This window comes from Oryzias latipes, chromosome 11, assembly GCF_053564925.1.
Source record: "Oryzias latipes strain Hd-rR chromosome 11, Olatipes_Hd-rR_3.1".
Taxonomy (NCBI): Eukaryota; Metazoa; Chordata; class Actinopteri; order Beloniformes; family Adrianichthyidae; genus Oryzias; species Oryzias latipes.
Window position 1 is genome coordinate 2,064,748 of NC_136247.1, and position 21,668 is coordinate 2,086,415.

At 42.4% G+C, this 21,668-nt stretch overlaps 16 non-coding genes across 16 annotated transcripts; 8 read left to right on the forward strand and 8 right to left on the reverse strand.

Moving 5' to 3' along the window:
* Positions 1-234: 234 nt before the first annotated feature.
* Positions 235-306, reverse strand: trnad-guc (transfer RNA aspartic acid (anticodon GUC)). Its single transcript has one exon. It is a non-coding gene; the product is annotated as a tRNA-Asp (tRNA).
* Positions 307-513: 207 nt separating this feature from the next.
* On the forward strand, positions 514-587 carry trnan-guu (transfer RNA asparagine (anticodon GUU)). The gene has a single exon. It is a non-coding gene; the product is annotated as a tRNA-Asn (tRNA).
* A 1,442-nt stretch (positions 588-2,029) lies between these two features.
* Positions 2,030-2,101, reverse strand: trnad-guc (transfer RNA aspartic acid (anticodon GUC)). Its single transcript has one exon. It is a non-coding gene; the product is annotated as a tRNA-Asp (tRNA).
* Positions 2,102-2,308: 207 nt separating this feature from the next.
* On the forward strand, positions 2,309-2,382 carry trnan-guu (transfer RNA asparagine (anticodon GUU)). Its single transcript has one exon. It is a non-coding gene; the product is annotated as a tRNA-Asn (tRNA).
* A 1,721-nt stretch (positions 2,383-4,103) lies between these two features.
* On the forward strand, positions 4,104-4,177 carry trnan-guu (transfer RNA asparagine (anticodon GUU)). The gene has a single exon. It is a non-coding gene; the product is annotated as a tRNA-Asn (tRNA).
* A 1,442-nt stretch (positions 4,178-5,619) lies between these two features.
* Positions 5,620-5,691, reverse strand: trnad-guc (transfer RNA aspartic acid (anticodon GUC)). Its single transcript has one exon. It is a non-coding gene; the product is annotated as a tRNA-Asp (tRNA).
* A 1,723-nt stretch (positions 5,692-7,414) lies between these two features.
* On the reverse strand, positions 7,415-7,486 carry trnad-guc (transfer RNA aspartic acid (anticodon GUC)). Its single transcript has one exon. It is a non-coding gene; the product is annotated as a tRNA-Asp (tRNA).
* Positions 7,487-7,693: 207 nt separating this feature from the next.
* Positions 7,694-7,767, forward strand: trnan-guu (transfer RNA asparagine (anticodon GUU)). The gene has a single exon. It is a non-coding gene; the product is annotated as a tRNA-Asn (tRNA).
* Positions 7,768-9,209: 1,442 nt separating this feature from the next.
* trnad-guc (transfer RNA aspartic acid (anticodon GUC)) lies at positions 9,210-9,281 on the reverse strand. Its single transcript has one exon. It is a non-coding gene; the product is annotated as a tRNA-Asp (tRNA).
* A 1,723-nt stretch (positions 9,282-11,004) lies between these two features.
* On the reverse strand, positions 11,005-11,076 carry trnad-guc (transfer RNA aspartic acid (anticodon GUC)). Its single transcript has one exon. It is a non-coding gene; the product is annotated as a tRNA-Asp (tRNA).
* A 207-nt stretch (positions 11,077-11,283) lies between these two features.
* trnan-guu (transfer RNA asparagine (anticodon GUU)) lies at positions 11,284-11,357 on the forward strand. The gene has a single exon. It is a non-coding gene; the product is annotated as a tRNA-Asn (tRNA).
* Positions 11,358-12,799: 1,442 nt separating this feature from the next.
* trnad-guc (transfer RNA aspartic acid (anticodon GUC)) lies at positions 12,800-12,871 on the reverse strand. The gene has a single exon. It is a non-coding gene; the product is annotated as a tRNA-Asp (tRNA).
* A 2,003-nt stretch (positions 12,872-14,874) lies between these two features.
* Positions 14,875-14,948, forward strand: trnan-guu (transfer RNA asparagine (anticodon GUU)). The gene has a single exon. It is a non-coding gene; the product is annotated as a tRNA-Asn (tRNA).
* Positions 14,949-16,669: 1,721 nt separating this feature from the next.
* On the forward strand, positions 16,670-16,743 carry trnan-guu (transfer RNA asparagine (anticodon GUU)). The gene has a single exon. It is a non-coding gene; the product is annotated as a tRNA-Asn (tRNA).
* A 3,237-nt stretch (positions 16,744-19,980) lies between these two features.
* Positions 19,981-20,052, reverse strand: trnad-guc (transfer RNA aspartic acid (anticodon GUC)). Its single transcript has one exon. It is a non-coding gene; the product is annotated as a tRNA-Asp (tRNA).
* A 207-nt stretch (positions 20,053-20,259) lies between these two features.
* Positions 20,260-20,333, forward strand: trnan-guu (transfer RNA asparagine (anticodon GUU)). Its single transcript has one exon. It is a non-coding gene; the product is annotated as a tRNA-Asn (tRNA).
* The last annotated feature ends 1,335 nt before the right edge of the window (positions 20,334-21,668 follow it).

Genomic DNA, 21,668 nt, shown 5'->3' on the forward strand with positions numbered 1-21,668 from the left:
GCTTTAGATGTGGACAATTGATGTGATACAGACAGTGCATTTAGAATAAATATTTGAATCAGAAAGAATTGTGGGGTTCATGAATTACCTGTTGATTCTTGCAAAGAAGGCAGCCATTTTTGTGACACCACAGTGAGTGTGTAGGAGTTGATAGAGGTTTCACCAGCAAATAGGGGTTGGTGCAAGATAATGTGTTTTCTAGGAGCCAGTTGAAGGCTGAACTAGAAAAGGGCTCTCCCCGTCAGGGAATCGAACCCTGGTCTTCCGCGTGACAGGCGGAGATACTGTCCACTATACTAACGAGGAACTGACACACTTGAACAAACATGTCGAAGATGGGTCACAGACGAGCTGGGATGCACACTTTGTTTCCTCAATGGATGAAGTGGCATGAAAAACCAATTCAAATGCAATCTCTCACAAACAGACTTTTTAGTCCATTTCAAATAAGAAATGACATGTCATCATTTACCAACAAGCACTATAATCAGAATGGTATTTTCCACACATGTTGTCTCTGTGGCGCAATAGGCTAGCGCGTTCGGCTGTTAACCGAAAGGTTGGTGGTTCAAGCCCACCCAGAGGCGTTGATTACTCCTGGCTTTCCTTCAATGCTAGTCTCATGTTTACTTCTATCTGGTTAGCTAATTTACTCAGTACTTTCATCCCTCAGCTCATCTAACTTTCTTAACTTCATATTCAAATCCAAATATTTCCCCAGACTCATGAAAATGCAAGAGTGGACACAAAGAGTGGCTGGGACAAGTGCTTTGGAACTTCAAAAGTACACAAAGCATGGTCCTCTTCTGTGCTGCTGCAACACACAGCCTGTTAATTTGGATGGACGCTCAAGCTTTCCCTAGGGCTGTAGGCTGAAGAACGTCTTGGCGCTGCCAACAGACATAGTTCCACTACATTGCAACTACTGAGTATTTTGGTTACTCCACAAGCAAAACACCTCAGTAGACGCCCTGCTTGACAATTCAGTTCAAAAAGAAAGGGCCTTTTTCTCAATTCAATCTTTGCCTTCTGAGCAAGCAAGCACTTGTTAGTTTCACACTTTCCAAAGCTGGTCCTGGAAGATGTCAGGATGGACGAGGAGTCCGACGCACTGCGCTATAGTTGCAGTCTCGTACTGGCACGTGTTTGAATGCAACTTCTGACATTCAGCCAGCAGTCATGCTTATGCTCAGCTGTCCTCAACAATGTAACAGTGCATTATATTTACTGTCAAGCAACATCACCAACAAACTTGGTTGATGTCAAGTCATTCAGACAAAACGGACCTGTTTCTCTTTGGAGACTGTTGTCGGATGTGCTGGAAATGACGGAAAGACTGATCAATCATTTCTGATTGCCTTTATCAGAAAACTCTTTCTGAGGTTCTGTGTGGTTTGTTTTGTATTTGTTTATAAGAACTTCAATTATATGGAATTTTCAGTTTTAAAGTGAATGGAAAAGGACAAGTTGGGATTTCCTGGCGGTGAGAATTGATCTCATCACCAAGGAAACAACTTCTTAGGTCTTTCTCAGACAAGTTACAAATTGTATTTGTCCTTATTCCGGGAGGATTAAGGGCTACCTGGCTGTCATTGGATGCTATTGAAAGAGGTGTCAAGTCATTGCATTAGAACAATCGGTCTGACGACTTAGCTGTAATGCACAGTGGGCATCTTGTTGAACTTACCAAAACCTAACCTTAATTGTGAGAAAACAATGTCATGTCCTTCTTTGAAAGCTGTCTTTGAAAAGAAGCAGAAATGTGACAAGTGCCATATAGGACAGAAGCACTAAAGCTTTAGATGTGGACAAATGTTGTGAAACAGACAGTGCATTTAGAATAAATATTTGAGTCACAAAGAATTGTGGGGTTCATGAATTACCTGTTGATTTTTGCAAAGATGGCGGCCATTTTTGTGACACCACAGTGAGTGTGTAGGAGTTGATAGAGGTTTCACCAGCAAATAGGGGTTGGTGCAAGATAATGTGTTTTCTAGGAGCCAGTTGAAGGCTGAACTAGAAAAGGGCTCTCCCCGTCAGGGAATCGAACCCTGGTCTTCCGCGTGACAGGCGGAGATACTGTCCACTATACTAACGAGGAACTGACACACTTGAACAAACATGTCGAGGATGGGTCACAGACGAGCTGGGATGCACACTTTGTTTCTTCAATGGATGAAGTGGCATGAAAAACCAATTCAAATGCAATCTCTCACAAACAGACTTTTTAGTCCATTTCAAATAAGAAATGACATGTCATCATTTACCAACAAGCACTATAATCAGAATGGTATTTTCCACACATGTTGTCTCTGTGGCGCAATAGGCTAGCGCGTTCGGCTGTTAACCGAAAGGTTGGTGGTTTAAGCCCACCCAGAGGCGTTGATTACTCCTGTCCTTCCTTCAATGCTAGTCTCATGTTTACTTCTATCTGGTTAGCTAATTTACACAGTACTTTCATCCCTCAGCTCATGTAACTTTCTTAACTTCATATTCAAATCCAAATATTTCCCCAGACTCATGAAAATGCAAGAGTGGACACAAAGAGTGGGTGGGGCAAGTGCTTTGGAACTTCAAAAGTACACAAAGCACGGTCCTCTTCTGTGCTGCTGCAACACACAGCCTGTTAATTTGGATGGACGCTCAAGCTTTCCCTAGGGCTGTAGGCTGAAGAACGTCCTGGCGCTGCCAACAGACATAGTTCCACTACATTGCAACTACTGAGTATCTTGGTTACTCCACAAGCAAAACACCTCAGTAGACGCCCTGCTTGACAATTCAGTTCAAAAAGAAAGGGCCTTTTTCTCAATTCAATGTTTGCCTTCTGAGCAAGCAAGCACTTGTTAGTTTCACACTTTCCAAAGCTGGTCCTGGAAGATGTCAGGATGGACGAGGAGTCCGACGCACTGCGCTATAGTTGCAGTCTCGTACTGGCACGTGTTTGAATGCAACTTCTGACATTCAGCCAGCAGTCATGCTTATGCTCAGCTGTCCTCAACAATGTAACAGTGCATTATATTTACTGTCAAGAAACATCACAAACAAAATGGGTTGATGTCAAGTCATATAGACAAAACGGACCTGTTTCTCTTTGGAGACTGTTGTCGGATGTGCTGGAAATGACGGAAAGACTGATCAATCCTTTCTGATTGCCTTTATCAGAAAACTCTTTCTGAGGTTCTGTGTGGTTTGTTTTGTATTTGTTTATAAGAACTTCAATTATATGGAATTTTCAGTTTTAAAGTGAATGGAAAAGGACAAGATGGGATTTCCTGGCGGTGAGAATTGATCTCATCACCAAGGAAACAACTTCTTAGGTCTTTGTCAGACAAGTTACAAATTGTATTTGTCCTTATTCCGGGAGGATTAAGGGCTACCTGGCTGTCATTGGATGCTATTGAAAGAGGTGTCAAGTCATTGCATTAGAACAATCGGTCTGACGACTTAGCTGTAATGCACAGTGGGCATCTTGTTGAACTTACCAAAACCTAACCTTAATTGTGAGAAAACAATGTCATGTCCTTCTTTGAAAGCTGTCTTTGAGAAGAAGCAGAAATGTGACAAGTGCCATATAGGACAGAAGCACTAAAGCTTTAGATGTGGACAAATGTTGTGAAACAGACAGTGCATTTAGAATAAATATTTGAATCACACAAAATTGAGGGGTTCATGAATTACCTGTTGATTCTTGCAAAGAAGGCGGCCATTTTTGTGACACCACAGTGAGTGTGTAGGAGTTGATAGAGGTTTCACCAGCAAATAGGGGTTGGTGCAAGATAATGTGTTTTCTAGGAGCCAGTTGAAGGCTGAACTAGAAAAAGGCTCTCCCCGTCAGGGAATCGAACCCTGGTCTTCCGCGTGACAGACGGAGATACTGTCCACTATACTAACGAGGAACTGACACACTTGAACAAACATGTCGAAGATGGGTCACAGACGAGCTGGGATGCACACTTTGTTTCCTCAATGGATGAAGTGGCATGAAAAACCAATTCAAATGCAATCTCTCACAAACAGACTTTTTAGTCCATTTCAAATAAGAAATGACATGTCATCATTTACCAACAAGCACTATAATCAGAATGGTATTTTCCACACATGTTGTCTCTGTGGCGCAATAGGCTAGCGCGTTCGGCTGTTAACCGAAAGGTTGGTGGTTCAAGCCCACCCAGAGGCGTTGATTACTCCTGTCCTTCCTTCAATGCTAGTCTCATGTTTACTTCTATCTGGTTAGTTAATTTACTCAGTACTTTCATCCCTCAGCTCATGTAACTTTCTTAACTTCATATTCAAATCCAAATATTTCCCCAGACTCGTGAAAATGCAAGAGTGGACACAAAGAGTGGGTGGGACAAGTGCTTTGGAACTTCAAAAGTACACAAAGCACGGTCCTCTTCTGTGCTGCTGCAACACACAGCCTGTTAATTTGGATGGACGCTCAAGCTTTCCCTAGGGCTGTAGGCTGAAGAATGTCCTGGCGCTGCCAACAGACATAGTTCCACTACATTGCAACTACTGAGTATCTTGGTTACTCCACAAGCAAAACACCTCAGTAGACACCCTGCTTGACAATTCAGTTCAAAAAGAAAGGGCCTTTTTCTCAATTCAATCTTTGCCTTCTGAGCAAGCAAGCACTTGTTAGTTTCACACTTTCCAAAGCTGGTCCTGGAAGATGTCAGGATGGACGAGGAGTCCGACGCACTGCGCTATAGTTGCAGTCTCGTACTGGCACGTGTTTGAATGCAACTTCTGACATTCAGCCAGCAGTCATGCTTATGCTCAGCTGTCCTCAACAATGTAACAGTGCATTATATTTACTGTCAAGCAACATCACCAACAAACTTGGTTGATGTCAAGTCATTCAGACAAAACGGACCTGTTTCTCTTTGGAGACTGTTGTCGGATGTGCTGGAAATGACGGAAAGACTGATCAATCCTTTCTGATTGCCTTTATCAGAAAACTCTTTCTAAGGTTCTGTGTGGTTTGTTTTGTATTTGTTTATAAGAACTTCAATTATATGGAATTTTCAATTTTAAAGTGAATGGAAAAGGACAAGATGGGATTTCCTGGCGGTGAGAATTGATCTCATCACCAAGGAAACAACTTCTTAGGTCTTTGTCAGACAAGTTACAAATTGTATTTGTCCTTATTCCGGGAGGATTAAGGGCTACCTGGCTGTCATTGGATGCTATTGAAAGAGGTGTCAAGTCATTGCATTAGAACAATCGGTCTGACGACTTAGCTGTAATGCACAGTGGGCATCTTGTTGAACTTACCAAAACCTAACCTTAATTGTGAGAAAACAATGTCATGTCCTTCTTTGAAAGCTGTCTTTGAGAAGAAGCAGAAATGTGACAAGTGCCATATAGGACAGAAGCACTAAAGCTTTAGATGTGGACAAATGTTGTGAAACAGACAGTGCATTTAGAATAAATATTTGAGTCACAAAGAATTGTGGGGTTCATGAATTACCTGTTGATTCTTGCAAAGAAGGCGGCCATTTTTGTGACCCCACGGTGAGTGTGTAGGAGTTGATAGAGGTTTCACCAGCAAATAGGGGTTGGTGCAAGATAATGTGTTTTCTAGGAGCCAGTTGAAGGCTGAACTAGAAAAGGGCTCTCCCCGTCAGGGAATCGAACCCTGGTCTTCCGCGTGACAGGCGGAGATACTGTCCACTATACTAACGAGGAACTGACACACTTGAACAAACATGTCGAAGATGGGTCACAGACGAGCTGGGATGCACACTTTGTTTCCTCAATGGATGAAGTGGCATGAAAAACCAATTCAAATGCAATCTCTCACAAACAGACTTTTTAGTCCATTTCAAATAAGAAATGACATGTCATCATTTACCAACAAGCACTATAATCAGAATGGTATTTTCCACACATGTTGTCTCTGTGGCGCAGTAGGCTAGCGCGTTCGGCTGTTAACCGAAAGGTTGGTGGTTCAAGCCCACCCACAGGCGTTGATTACTCCTGTCCTTCCTTCAATGCTAGTCTCATGTTTACTTCTATCTGGTTTGCTAATTTACTCAGTACTTTCATCCCTCAGCTCATGTAACTTTCTTAACTTCATATTCAAATCCAAATATTTCCCCAGACTCATGAAAATGCAAGAGTGGACACAAAGAGTGGGTGGGACAAGTGCTTTGGAACTTCAACAGTACACAAAGCACGGTCCTCTTCTGTGCTGCTGCAACACACAGCCTGTTAATTTGGATGGACGCTCAAGCTTTCCCTAGGGCTGTAGGCTGAAGAATGTCTTGGCGCTGCCAACAGACATAGTTCCACTACATTGCAACTACTGAGTATCTTGGTTACTCCACAAGCAAAACACCTCAGTAGACGCCCTGCTTGACAATTCAGTTCAAAAAGAAAGGGCCTTTTTCTCAATTCAATCTTTGCCTTCTGAGCAAGCAAGCACTTGTTAGTTTCACACTTTCCAAAGATGGTCCTGGAAGATGTCAGGATGGACGAGGAGTCCGACGCACTGCGCTATAGTTGCAGTCTCGTACTGGCACGTGTTTGAATGCAACTTCTGACATTCAGCCAGCAGTCATGCTTATGCTCAGCTGTCCTCAACAATGTAACAGTGCATTATATTTACTGTCAAGCAACATCACCAACAAACTTGGTTGATGTCAAGTCATTCAGACAAAACGGACCTGTTTCTCTTTGGAGACTGTTGTCGGATGTGCTGGAAATGACGGAAAGACTGATCAATCCTTTCTGATTGCCTTTATCAGAAAACTCTTTCTGAGGTTCTGTGTGGTTTGTTTTGTATTTGTTTATAAGAACTTCAATTATATGGAATTTTCAGTTTTAAAGTGAATGGAAAAGGACAAGATGGGATTTCCTGGCGGTGAGAATTGATCTCATCACCAAGGAAACAACTTCTTAGGTCTTTGTCAGACAAGTTACAAATTGTATTTGTCCTTATTCCGGGAGGATTAAGGGCTACCTGGCTGTCATTGGATGCTATTGAAAGAGGTGTCAAGTCATTGCATTAGAACAATCGGTCTGACGACTTAGCTGTAATGCACAGTGGGCATCTTGTTGAACTTACCAAAACCTAACCTTAATTGTGAGAAAACAATGTCATGTCCTTCTTTGAAAGCTGTCTTTGAGAAGAAGCAGAAATGTGACAAGTGCCATATAGGACAGAAGCACTAAAGCTTTAGATGTGGACAAATGTTGTGAAACAGACAGTGCATTTAGAATAAATATTTGAATCACACAAAATTGAGGGGTTCATGAATTACCTGTTGATTCTTGCAAAGAAGGCGGCCATTTTTGTGACACCACAGTGAGTGTGTAGGAGTTGATAGAGGTTTCACCAGCAAATAGGGGTTGGTGCAAGATAATGTGTTTTCTAGGAGCCAGTTGAAGGCTGAACTAGAAAAAGGCTCTCCCCGTCAGGGAATCGAACCCTGGTCTTCCGCGTGACAGGCGGAGATACTGTCCACTATACTAACGAGGAACTGACACACTTGAACAAACATGTCGAAGATGGGTCACAGACGAGCTGGGATGCACACTTTGTTTCCTCAATGGATGAAGTGGCATGAAAAACCAATTCAAATGCAATCTCTCACAAACAGACTTTTTAGTCCATTTCAAATAAGAAATGACATGTCATCATTTACCAACAAGCACTATAATCAGAATGGTATTTTCCACACATGTTGTCTCTGTGGCGCAATAGGCTAGCGCGTTCGGCTGTTAACCGAAAGGTTGGTGGTTCAAGCCCACCCAGAGGCGTTGATTACTCCTGTCCTTCCTTCAATGCTAGTCTCATGTTTACTTCTATCTGGTTAGTTAATTTACTCAGTACTTTCATCCCTCAGCTCATGTAACTTTCTTAACTTCATATTCAAATCCAAATATTTCCCCAGACTCGTGAAAATGCAAGAGTGGACACAAAGAGTGGGTGGGACAAGTGCTTTGGAACTTCAAAAGTACACAAAGCACGGTCCTCTTCTGTGCTGCTGCAACACACAGCCTGTTAATTTGGATGGACGCTCAAGCTTTCCCTAGGGCTGTAGGCTGAAGAATGTCCTGGCGCTGCCAACAGACATAGTTCCACTACATTGCAACTACTGAGTATCTTGGTTACTCCACAAGCAAAACACCTCAGTAGACACCCTGCTTGACAATTCAGTTCAAAAAGAAAGGGCCTTTTTCTCAATTCAATCTTTGCCTTCTGAGCAAGCAAGCACTTGTTAGTTTCACACTTTCCAAAGCTGGTCCTGGAAGATGTCAGGATGGACGAGGAGTCCGACGCACTGCGCTATAGTTGCAGTCTCGTACTGGCACGTGTTTGAATGCAACTTCTGACATTCAGCCAGCAGTCATGCTTATGCTCAGCTGTCCTCAACAATGTAACAGTGCATTATATTTACTGTCAAGCAACATCACCAACAAACTTGGTTGATGTCAAGTCATTCAGACAAAACGGACCTGTTTCTCTTTGGAGACTGTTGTCGGATGTGCTGGAAATGACGGAAAGACTGATCAATCCTTTCTGATTGCCTTTATCAGAAAACTCTTTCTAAGGTTCTGTGTGGTTTGTTTTGTATTTGTTTATAAGAACTTCAATTATATGGAATTTTCAATTTTAAAGTGAATGGAAAAGGACAAGATGGGATTTCCTGGCGGTGAGAATTGATCTCATCACCAAGGAAACAACTTCTTAGGTCTTTGTCAGACAAGTTACAAATTGTATTTGTCCTTATTCCGGGAGGATTAAGGGCTACCTGGCTGTCATTGGATGCTATTGAAAGAGGTGTCAAGTCATTGCATTAGAACAATCGGTCTGACGACTTAGCTGTAATGCACAGTGGGCATCTTGTTGAACTTACCAAAACCTAACCTTAATTGTGAGAAAACAATGTCATGTCCTTCTTTGAAAGCTGTCTTTGAAAAGAAGCAGAAATGTGACAAGTGCCATATAGGACAGAAGCACTAAAGCTTTAGATGTGGACAAATGTTGTGAAACAGACAGTGCATTTAGAATAAATATTTGAGTCACAAAGAATTGTGGGGTTCATGAATTACCTGTTGATTCTTGCAAAGAAGGCGGCCATTTTTGTGACCCCACGGTGAGTGTGTAGGAGTTGATAGAGGTTTCACCAGCAAATAGGGGTTGGTGCAAGATAATGTGTTTTCTAGGAGCCAGTTGAAGGCTGAACTAGAAAAGGGCTCTCCCCGTCAGGGAATCGAACCCTGGTCTTCCGCGTGACAGGCGGAGATACTGTCCACTATACTAACGAGGAACTGACACACTTGAACAAACATGTCGAAGATGGGTCACAGACGAGCTGGGATGCACACTTTGTTTCCTCAATGGATGAAGTGGCATGAAAAACCAATTCAAATGCAATCTCTCACAAACAGACTTTTTAGTCCATTTCAAATAAGAAATGACATGTCATCATTTACCAACAAGCACTATAATCAGAATGGTATTTTCCACACATGTTGTCTCTGTGGCGCAGTAGGCTAGCGCGTTCGGCTGTTAACCGAAAGGTTGGTGGTTCAAGCCCACCCACAGGCGTTGATTACTCCTGTCCTTCCTTCAATGCTAGTCTCATGTTTACTTCTATCTGGTTTGCTAATTTACTCAGTACTTTCATCCCTCAGCTCATGTAACTTTCTTAACTTCATATTCAAATCCAAATATTTCCCCAGACTCATGAAAATGCAAGAGTGGACACAAAGAGTGGGTGGGACAAGTGCTTTGGAACTTCAACAGTACACAAAGCACGGTCCTCTTCTGTGCTGCTGCAACACACAGCCTGTTAATTTGGATGGACGCTCAAGCTTTCCCTAGGGCTGTAGGCTGAAGAATGTCTTGGCGCTGCCAACAGACATAGTTCCACTACATTGCAACTACTGAGTATCTTGGTTACTCCACAAGCAAAACACCTCAGTAGACGCCCTGCTTGACAATTCAGTTCAAAAAGAAAGGGCCTTTTTCTCAATTCAATCTTTGCCTTCTGAGCAAGCAAGCACTTGTTAGTTTCACACTTTCCAAAGATGGTCCTGGAAGATGTCAGGATGGACGAGGAGTCCGACGCACTGCGCTATAGTTGCAGTCTCGTACTGGCACGTGTTTGAATGCAACTTCTGACATTCAGCCAGCAGTCATGCTTATGCTCAGCTGTCCTCAACAATGTAACAGTGCATTATATTTACTGTCAAGCAACATCACCAACAAACTTGGTTGATGTCAAGTCATTCAGACAAAACGGACCTGTTTCTCTTTGGAGACTGTTGTCGGATGTGCTGGAAATGACGGAAAGACTGATCAATCCTTTCTGATTGCCTTTATCAGAAAACTCTTTCTGAGGTTCTGTGTGGTTTGTTTTGTATTTGTTTATAAGAACTTCAATTATATGGAATTTTCAGTTTTAAAGTGAATGGAAAAGGACAAGATGGGATTTCCTGGCGGTGAGAATTGATCTCATCACCAAGGAAACAACTTCTTAGGTCTTTGTCAGACAAGTTACAAATTGTATTTGTCCTTATTCCGGGAGGATTAAGGGCTACCTGGCTGTCATTGGATGCTATTGAAAGAGGTGTCAAGTCATTGCATTAGAACAATCGGTCTGACGACTTAGCTGTAATGCACAGTGGGCATCTTGTTGAACTTACCAAAACCTAACCTTAATTGTGAGAAAACAATGTCATGTCCTTCTTTGAAAGCTGTCTTTGAGAAGAAGCAGAAATGTGACAAGTGCCATATAGGACAGAAGCACTAAAGCTTTAGATGTGGACAAATGTTGTGAAACAGACAGTGCATTTAGAATAAATATTTGAATCACACAAAATTGAGGGGTTCATGAATTACCTGTTGATTCTTGCAAAGAAGGCGGCCATTTTTGTGACACCACAGTGAGTGTGTAGGAGTTGATAGAGGTTTCACCAGCAAATAGGGGTTGGTGCAAGATAATGTGTTTTCTAGGAGCCAGTTGAAAGCTGAACTAGAAAAAGGCTCTCCCCGTCAGGGAATCGAACCCTGGTCTTCCGCGTGACAGGCGGAGATACTGTCCACTATACTAACGAGGAACTGACACACTTGAACAAACATGTCGAAGATGGGTCACAGACGAGCTGGGATGCACACTTTGTTTCCTCAATGGATGAAGTGGCATGAAAAACCAATTCAAATGCAATCTCTCACAAACAGACTTTTTAGTCCATTTCACATAAGAAATGACATGTCATCATTTACCAACAAGCACTATAATCAGAATGGTATTTTCCACACATGTTGTCTCTGTGGCGCAATAGGCTAGCGCGTTCGGCTGTTAACCGAAAGGTTGGTGGTTCAAGCCCACCCAGAGGCGTTGATTACTCCTGTCCTTCCTTCAATGCTAGTCTCATGTTTACTTCTATCTGGTTAGTTAATTTACTCAGTACTTTCATCCCTCAGCTCATGTAACTTTCTTAACTTCATATTCAAATCCAAATATTTCCCCAGACTCATGAAAATGCAAGAGTGGACACAAAGAGTGGGTGGGACAAGTGCTTTGGAACTTCAAAAGTACACAAAGCACGGTCCTCTTCTGTGCTGCTGCAACACACAGCCTGTTAATTTGGATGGACGCTCAAGCTTTCCCTAGGGCTGTAGGCTGAAGAATGTCCTGGCGCTGCCAACAGACATAGTTCCACTACTTTGCAACTACTGAGTATCTTGGTTACTCCACAAGCAAAACACCTCAGTAGACACCCTGCTTGACAATTCAGTTCAAAAAGAAAGGGCCTTTTTCTCAATTCAATCTTTGCCTTCTGAGCAAGCAAGCACTTGTTAGTTTCACACTTTCCAAAGCTGGTCCTGGAAGATGTCAGGATGGACGAGGAGTCCGACGCACTGCGCTATAGTTGCAGTCTCGTACTGGCACGTGTTTGAATGCAACTTCTGACATTCAGCCAGCAGTCATGCTTATGCTCAGCTGTCCTCAACAATGTAACAGTGCATTATATTTACTGTCAAGCAACATCACCAACAAACTTGGTTGATGTCAAGTCATTCAGACAAAACGGACCTGTTTCTCTTTGGAGACTGTTGTCGGATGTGCTGAAAATGACGGAAAGACTGATCAATCCTTTCTGATTGCCTTTATCAGAAAACTCTTTCTAAGGTTCTGTGTGGTTTGTTTTGTATTTGTTTATAAGAACTTCAATTATATGGAATTTTCAATTTTAAAGTGAATGGAAAAGGACAAGATGGGATTTCCTGGCGGTGAGGATTGATCTCATCACCAAGGAAACAACTTCTTAGGTCTTTGTCAGACAAGTTACAAATTGTATTTGTCCTTATTCCGGGAGGATTAAGGGCTACCTGGCTGTCATTGGATGCTATTGAAAGAGGTGTCAAGTCATTGCATTAGAACAATCGGTCTGACGACTTAGCTGTAATGCACAGTGGGCATCTTGTTGAACTTACCAAAACCTAACCTTAATTGTGAGAAAACAATGTCATGTCCTTCTTTGAAAGCTGTCTTTGAAAAGAAGCAGAAATGTGACAAGTGCCATATAGGACAGAAGCACTAAAGCTTTAGATGTGGACAAATGTTGTGAAACAGACAGTGCATTTAGAATAAATATTTGAGTCACAAAGAATTGTGGGGTTCATGAATTACCTGTTGATTCTTGCAAAGAAGGCGGCCATTTTTGTGACCCCACGGTGAGTGTGTAGGAGTTGATAGAGGTTTCACCAGCAAATAGGGGTTGGTGCAAGATAATGTGTTTTCTAGGAGCCAGTTGAAGGCTGAACTAGAAAAGGGCTCTCCCCGTCAGGGAATCGAACCCTGGTCTTCCGCGTGACAGGCGGAGATACTGTCCACTATACTAACGAGGAACTGACACACTTGAACAAACATGTCGAAGATGGGTCACAGACGAGCTGGGATGCACACTTTGTTTCCTCAATGGATGAAGTGGCATGAAAAACCAATTCAAATGCAATCTCTCACAAACAGACTTTTTAGTCCATTTCAAATAAGAAATGACATGTCATCATTTACCAACAAGCACTATAATCAGAATGGTATTTTCCACACATGTTGTCTCTGTGGCGCAGTAGGCTAGCGCGTTCGGCTGTTAACCGAAAGGTTGGTGGTTCAAGCCCACCCACAGGCGTTGATTACTCCTGTCCTTCCTTCAATGCTAGTCTCATGTTTACTTCTATCTGGTTTGCTAATTTACTCAGTACTTTCATCCCTCAGCTCATGTAACTTTCTTAACTTCATATTCAAATCCAAATATTTCCCCAGACTCATGAAAATGCAAGAGTGGACACAAAGAGTGGGTGGGACAAGTGCTTTGGAACTTCAACAGTACACAAAGCACGGTCCTCTTCTGTGCTGCTGCAACACACAGCCTGTTAATTTGGATGGACGCTCAAGCTTTCCCTAGGGCTGTAGGCTGAAGAATGTCCTGGCGCTGCCAACAGACATAGTTCCACTACATTGCAACTACTGAGTATCTTGGTTACTCCACAAGCAAAACACCTCAGTAGACGCCCTGCTTGACAATTCAGTTCAAAAAGAAAGGGCCTTTTTCTCAATTCAATCTTTGCCTTCTGAGCAAGCAAGCACTTGTTAGTTTCACACTTTCCAAAGATGGTCCTGGAAGATGTCAGGATGGACGAGGAGTCCGACGCACTGCGCTATAGTTGCAGTCTCGTACTGGCACGTGTTTGAATGCAACTTCTGACATTCAGCCAGCAGTCATGCTTATGCTCAGCTGTCCTCAACAATGTAACAGTGCATTATATTTACTGTCAAGCAACATCACCAACAAACTTGGTTGATGTCAAGTCATTCAGACAAAACGGACCTGTTTCTCTTTGGAGACTGTTGTCGGATGTGCTGGAAATGACGGAAAGACTGATCAATCCTTTCTGATTGCCTTTATCAGAAAACTCTTTCTGAGGTTCTGTGTGGTTTGTTTTGTATTTGTTTATAAGAACTTCAATTATATGGAATTTTCAGTTTTAAAGTGAATGGAAAAGGACAAGATGGGATTTCCTGGCGGTGAGAATTGATCTCATCACCAAGGAAACAACTTCTTAGGTCTTTGTCAGACAAGTTACAAATTGTATTTGTCCTTATTCCGGGAGGATTAAGGGCTACCTGGCTGTCATTGGATGCTATTGAAAGAGGTGTCAAGTCATTGCATTAGAACAATCGGTCTGACGACTTAGCTGTAATGCACAGTGGGCATCTTGTTAAACTTACCAAAACCTAAACTTAATTGTGAGAAAACAATGTCATGTCCTTCTTTGAAAGCTGTCTTTGAAAAGAAGCAGAAATGTGACAAGTGCCATATAGGACAGAAGCACTAAAGCTTTAGATGTGGACAAATGTTGTGAAACAGACAGTGCATTTAGAATAAATATTTGAGTCACAAAGAATTGTGGGGTTCATGAATTACCTGTTGATTCTTGCAAAGAAGGCGGCCATTTTTGTGACACCACAGTGAGTGTGTAAGAGTTGATAGAGGTTTCACCAGCAAATAGGGGTTGGTGCAAGATAATGTGTTTTCTAGGAGCCAGTTGAAGGCTGAACTAGAAAAGGGCTCTCCCCGTCAGGGAATCGAACCCTGGTCTTCCGCGTGAAAGGGCGGAGATACTGTCCACTATACTAACGAGGAACTGACACACTTGAACAAACATGTCGAAGGTGGGTCACAGACGAGCTGGGATGCACACTTTGTTTCCTCAATGGATGAAGTGGCATGAAAAACCAATTCAAATGCAATCTCTCACAAACAGACTTTTTAGTCCATTTCAAATAAGAAATGACATGTCATCATTTACCAACAAGCACTATAATCAGAATGGTATTTTCCACACATGTTGTCTCTGTGGCGCAATAGGCTAGCGCGTTCGGCTGTTAACCGAAAGGTTGGTGGTTCAAGCCCACCCAGAGGCGTTGATTACTCCTGTCCTTCCTTCAATGCTAGTCTCATTTTTACCTCTATCTGGTTTGCTAATTTACTCAGTACTTTCATCCCTCAGCTCATGTAACTTTCTTAACTTCATATTCAAATTGAAATATTTCCCCAGACTCATGAAAATGCAAGAGTGGACACAAAGAGTGGGTGGGACAAGTGCTTTGGAACTTCAAAAGTACACAAAGCACAGTCCTCTTCTGTGCTGCTGCAACACACAGCCTGTTAATTTGGATGGACGCTCAAGCTTTCCCTAGGGCTGTAGGCTGAAGAACGTCCAGGCGCTGCCAACAGACATAGTTCCACTACATTGCAACTACTGAGTATCTTGGTTACTCCACAAGCAAAACACCTCAGTAGACGCCCTGCTTGACAATTCAGTTCAAAAAGAAAGGGCCTTTTTCTCAATTCAATCTTTGCCTTCTGAGCAAGCAAGCACTTGTTAGTTTCACACTTTCCAAAGCTGGTCCTGGAAGATGTCAGGATGGACGAGGAGTCCGACACACTGCGCTATAGTTGCAGTCTCGTACTGGCACGTGTTTGAATGCAACTTCTGACATTCAGCCAGCAGTCATGCTTATGCTCAGCTGTCCTCAACAATGTAACAGTGCATTATATTTACTGTCAAGCAACATCACCAACAAACTTGGTTGATGTCAAGTCATTCAGACAAAACGGACCTGTTTCTCTTTGGAGACTGTTGTCGGATGTGCTGGAAATGACGGAAAGACTGATCAATGCTTTCTGATTGCCTTTATCAGAAAACTCTTTCTGAGGTTCTGTGTGGTTTGTTTTGTATTTGTTTATAAGAACTTCAATTATATGGAATTTTCAGTTTTAAAGTGAATGGAAAAGGACAAGATGGGATTTCCTGGTGGTGAGAATTGATCTCATCACCAAGGAAACAACTTCTTAGGTCTTTGTCAGACAAGTTACAAATTGTATTTGTCCTTATTCCGGGAGGATTAAGGGCTACCTGGCTGTCATTGGATGCTATTGAAAGAGGTGTCAAGTCATTGCATTAGAACAATCGGTCTGACGACTTAGCTGTAATGCACAGTGGGCATCTTGTTGAACTTACCAAAACCTAACCTTAATTGTGAGAAAACAATGTCATGTCCTTCTTTGAAAGCTGTCTTTGAAAAGAAGCAGAAATGTGACAAGTGCCATATAGGACAGAAGCACTAAAGCTTTAGATGTGGACAAATGTTGTGAAACAGACAGTGCATTTAGAATAAATATTTGAGTCACAAAGAATTGTGGGGTTCATGAATTACCTGTTGATTCTTGCAAAGAAGGCGGCCATTTTTGTGACACCGCAGTGAGTGTGTAGGAGTTGATAGAGGTTTCACCAGCAAATAGGGGTTGGTGCAAGATAATGTGTTTTCTAGGAGCCAGTTGAAGGCTGAACTAGAAAAGGGCTCTCCCCGTCAGGGAATCGAACCCTGGTCTTCCGCGTGACAGGCGGAGATACTGTCCACTATACTAACTAGGAACTGACACACTTGAACAAACATGTCGAAGGTGGGTCACAGACGAGCTGGGATGCACACTTTGTTTCCTCAATGGATGAAGTGGCATGAAAAACCAATTCAAATGCAATCTCTCACAAACAGACTTTTTAGTCCATTTCAAATGAGAAATGACATGTCATCATTTACCAACAAGCACTATAATCAGAATGGTATTTTCCACACATGTTGTCTCTGTGGCGCAGTAGGCTAGCGCGTTCGGCTGTTAACCGAAAGGTTGGTGGTTCAAGCCCACCCAGAGGCGTTGATTACTCCTGTCCTTCCTTCAATGCTAGTCTCATGTTTACTTCTATCTGGTTAGCTAATTTACTCAGTACTTTCATCCCTCAGCTCATGTAACTTTCTTAACTTCATATTCAAATTGAAATATTTCCCCAGACTCATGAAAATCCAAGAGTGGACACAAAGAGTGGGTGGGACAAGTGCTTTGGAACTTCAAAAGTACACAAAGCACAGTCCTCTTCTGTGCTGCTGCAACACACAACCTGTTAATTTGGATGGACGCTCAAGCTTTCCCTAGGACTGTAGGCTGAAGAACATCCAGGCGCTGCCAACAGACATAGTTCCACTACATTGCAACTACTGAGTATCTTGGTTACTCCACAAGCAAAACACCTCAGTAGACGCCCTGCTTGACAATTCAGTTCAAAAAGAAAGGGCCTTTTTCTCAATTCAATCTTTGCCTTCTGAGCAAGCAAGCACTTGTTAGTTTCACACTTTCCAAAGCTGGTCCTGGAAGATGTCAGGATGGACGAGGAGTCCGACACACTGCGCTATAGTTGCAGTCTCGTACTGGCACGTGTTTGAATGCAACTTCTGACATTCAGCCAGCAGTCATGCTTATGCTTAGCTGTCCTCAACAATGTAACAGTGCATTATATTTACTGTCAAGCAACATCACCAACAAACTTGGTTGATGTCAAGTCATTCAGACAAAACGGACCTGTTTCTCTTTGGAGACTGTTGTCGGATGTGCTGGAAATGACGGAAAGACTGATCAATGCTTTCTGATTGCCTTTATCAGAAAACTCTTTCTGAGGTTCTGTGTGGTTTGTTTTGTATTTGTTTATAAGAACTTCAATTATATGGAATTTTCAGTTTTAAAGTGAATGGAAAAGGACAAGATGGGATTTCCTGGCGGTGAGAATTGATCTCATCACCAAGGAAACAACTTCTTAGGTCTTTGTCAGACAAGTTACAAATTGTATTTGTCCTTATTCCGGGAGGATTAAAGGCTACCTGGCTGTCATTGGATGCTATTGAAAGAGGTGTCAAGTCATTGCATTAGAACAATCGGTCTGACGACTTAGCTGTAATGCACAGTGGGCATCTTGTTGAACTTACCAAAACCTAACCTTAATTGTGAGAAAACAATGTCATGTCCTTCTTTGAAAGCTGTCTTTGAAAAGAAGCAGAAATGTGACAAGTGCCATATAGGACAGAAGCACTAAAGCTTTAGATGTGGACAAATGTTGTGAAACAGACAGTGCATTTAGAATAAATATTTGAGTCACAAAGAATTGTGGGGTTCATGAATTACCTGTTGATTCTTGCAAAGAAGGCGGCCATTTTTGTGACACCGCAGTGAGTGTGTAGGAGTTGATAGAGGTTTCACCAGCAAATAGGGGTTGGTGCAAGATAATGTGTTTTCTAGGAGCCAGTTGAAGGCTGAACTAGAAAAGGGCTCTCTCCGTCAGGGAATCGAACCCTGGTCTTCCGCGTGACAGGCGGAGATACTGTCCACTATACTAACGAGGAACTGACACACTTGAACAAACATGTCGAAGGTGGGTCACAGACGAGCTGGGATGCACACTTTGTTTCCTCAATGGATGAAGTGGCATGAAAAACCAATTCAAATGCAATCTCTCACAAACAGACTTTTTAGTCCATTTCAAATAAGAAATGACATGTCATCATTTACCAACAAGCACTATAATCAGAATGGTATTTTCCACACATGTTGTCTCTGTGGCGCTGTAGGCTAGCGCGTTCGGCTGTTAACCGAAAGGTTGGTGGTTCAAGCCCACCCAGAGGCGTTGATTACTCCTGTCCTTCCTTCAATGCTAGTCTCATGTTTACTTCTATCTGGTTTGCTTATTTAATCAGTACTTTCATCCCTCAGCTCATGTAACTTTCTTAACTTCATATTCAAATCCAAATATTTCCCCAGACTCATGAAAATGCAAGAGTGGACACAAAGAGTGGGTGGGACAAGTGCTTTGGAACTTCAAAAGTACACAAAGCACAGTCCTCTTCTGTGCTGCTGCAACACACAGCGTGTTAATTTGGAGTGACGCTCAAGCTTTCCCTAGGGCTGTAGGCTGAAGAACGTCCTGGCGCTGCCAACAGACATAGTTCCACTACATTGCAACTACTGAGTATCTTGGTTACTCCACAAGCAAAACACCTCAGTAGACGCCCTGCTTGACAATTCAGTTCAAAAAGAAAGGGCCTTTTTCTCAATTCAATCTTTGCCTTCTGAGCAAGCAAGCACTTGTTAGTTTCACACTTTCCAAAGCTGGTCCTGGAAGATGTCAGGATGGACGAGGAGTCCGACGCACTGCGCTATAGTTGCAGTCTCGTACTGGCACGTGTTTGAATGCAACTTCTGACATTCAGCCAGCAGTCATGCTTATGCTCAGCTGTCCTCAACAATGTAACAGTGCATTATATTTACTGTCAAGCAACATCACCAACAAACTTGGTTGATGTCAAGTCATTCAGACAAAACGGACCTGTTTCTCTTTGGAGACTGTTGTCGGATGTGCTGGAAATGACGGAAAGACTGATCAATCCTTTCTGATTGCCTTTATCAGAAAACTCTTTCTAAGGTTCTGTGTGGTTTGTTTTGTATTTGTTTATAAGAACTTCAATTATATGGAATTTTCAATTTTAAAGTGAATGGAAAAGGACAAGATGGGATTTCCTGGCGGTGAGAATTGATCTCATCACCAAGGAAACAACTTCTTAGGTCTTTGTCAGACAAGTTACAAATTGTATTTGTCCTTATTCCGGGAGGATTAAGGGCTACCTGGCTGTCATTGGATGCTATTGAAAGAGGTGTCAAGTCATTGCATTAGAACAATCGGTCTGACGACTTAGCTGTAATGCACAGTGGGCATCTTGTTGAACTTACCAAAACCTAACCTTAATTGTGAGAAAACAATGTCATGTCCTTCTTTGAAAGCTGTCTTTGAAAAGAAGCAGAAATGTGACAAGTGCCATATAGGACAGAAGCACTAAAGCTTTAGATGTGGACAAATGTTGTGAAACAGACAGTGCATTTAGAATAAATATTTGAGTCACAAAGAATTGTGGGGTTCATGAATTACCTGTTGATTCTTGCAAAGAAGGCGGCCATTTTTGTGACCCCACGGTGAGTGTGTAGGAGTTGATAGAGGTTTCACCAGCAAATAGGGGTTGGTGCAAGATAATGTGTTTTCTAGGAGCCAGTTGAAGGCTGAACTAGAAAAGGGCTCTCCCCGTCAGGGAATCGAACCCTGGTCTTCCGCGTGACAGGCGGAGATACTGTCCACTATACTAACGAGGAACTGACACACTTGAACAAACATGTCGAAGATGGGTCACAGACGAGCTGGGATGCACACTTTGTTTCCTCAATGGATGAAGTGGCATGAAAAACCAATTCAAATGCAATCTCTCACAAACAGACTTTTTAGTCCATTTCAAATAAGAAATGACATGTCATCATTTACCAACAAGCACTATAATCAGAATGGTATTTTCCACACATGTTGTCTCTGTGGCGCAGTAGGCTAGCGCGTTCGGCTGTTAACCGAAAGGTTGGTGGTTCAAGCCCACCCAGAGGCGTTGATTACTCCTGTCCTTCCTTCAATGCTAGTCTCATGTTTACTTCTATCTGGTTTGCTAATTTACTCAGTACTTTCATCCCTCAGCTCATGTAACTTTCTTAACTTCATATTCAAATCCAAATATTTCCCCACACTCATGAAAATGCAAGAGTGGACACAAAGAGTGGGTGGGACAAGTGCTTTGGAACTTCAACAGTACACAAAGCACGGTCCTCTTCTGTGCTGCTGCAACACACAGCCTGTTAATTTGGATGGACGCTCAAGCTTTCCCTAGGGCTGTAGGCTGAAGAATGTCTTGGCGCTGCCAACAGACATAGTTCCACTACATTGCAACTACTGAGTATCTTGGTTACTCCACAAGCAAAACACCTCAGTAGACGCCCTGCTTGACAATTCAGTTCAAAAAGAAAGGGCCTTTTTCTCAATTCAATCTTTGCCTTCTGAGCAAGCAAGCACTTGTTAGTTTCACACTTTCCAAAGATGGTCCTGGAAGATGTCAGGATGGACGAGGAGTCCGACGCACTGCGCTATAGTTGCAGTCTCGTACTGGCACGTGTTTGAATGCAACTTCTGACATTCAGCCAGCAGTCATGCTTATGCTCAGCTGTCCTCAACAATGTAACAGTGCATTATATTTACTGTCAAGCAACATCACCAACAAACTTGGTTGATGTCAAGTCATTCAGACAAAACGGACCTGTTTCTCTTTGGAGACTGTTGTCGGATGTGCTGGAAATGACGGAAAGACTGATCAATCCTTTCTGATTGCCTTTATCAGAAAACTCTTTCTGAGGTTCTGTGTGGTTTGTTTTGTATTTGTTTATAAGAACTTCAATTATATGGAATTTTCAGTTTTAAAGTGAATGGAAAAGGACAAGATGGGATTTCCTGGCGGTGAGAATTGATCTCATCACCAAGGAAACAACTTCTTAGGTCTTTGTCAGACAAGTTACAAATTGTATTTGTCCTTATTCCGGGAGGATTAAGGGCTACCTGGCTGTCATTGGATGCTATTGAAAGAGGTGTCAAGTCATTGCATTAGAACAATCGGTCTGACGACTTAGCTGTAATGCACAGTGGGCATCTTGTTGAACTTACCAAAACCTAACCTTAATTGTGAGAAAACAATGTCATGTCCTTCTTTGAAAGCTGTCTTTGAGAAGAAGCAGAAATGTGACAAGTGCCATATAGGACAGAAGCACTAAAGCTTTAGATGTGGACAAATGTTGTGAAACAGACAGTGCATTTAGAATAAATATTTGAATCACACAAAATTGAGGGGTTCATGAATTACCTGTTGATTCTTGCAAAGAAGGCGGCCATTTTTGTGACA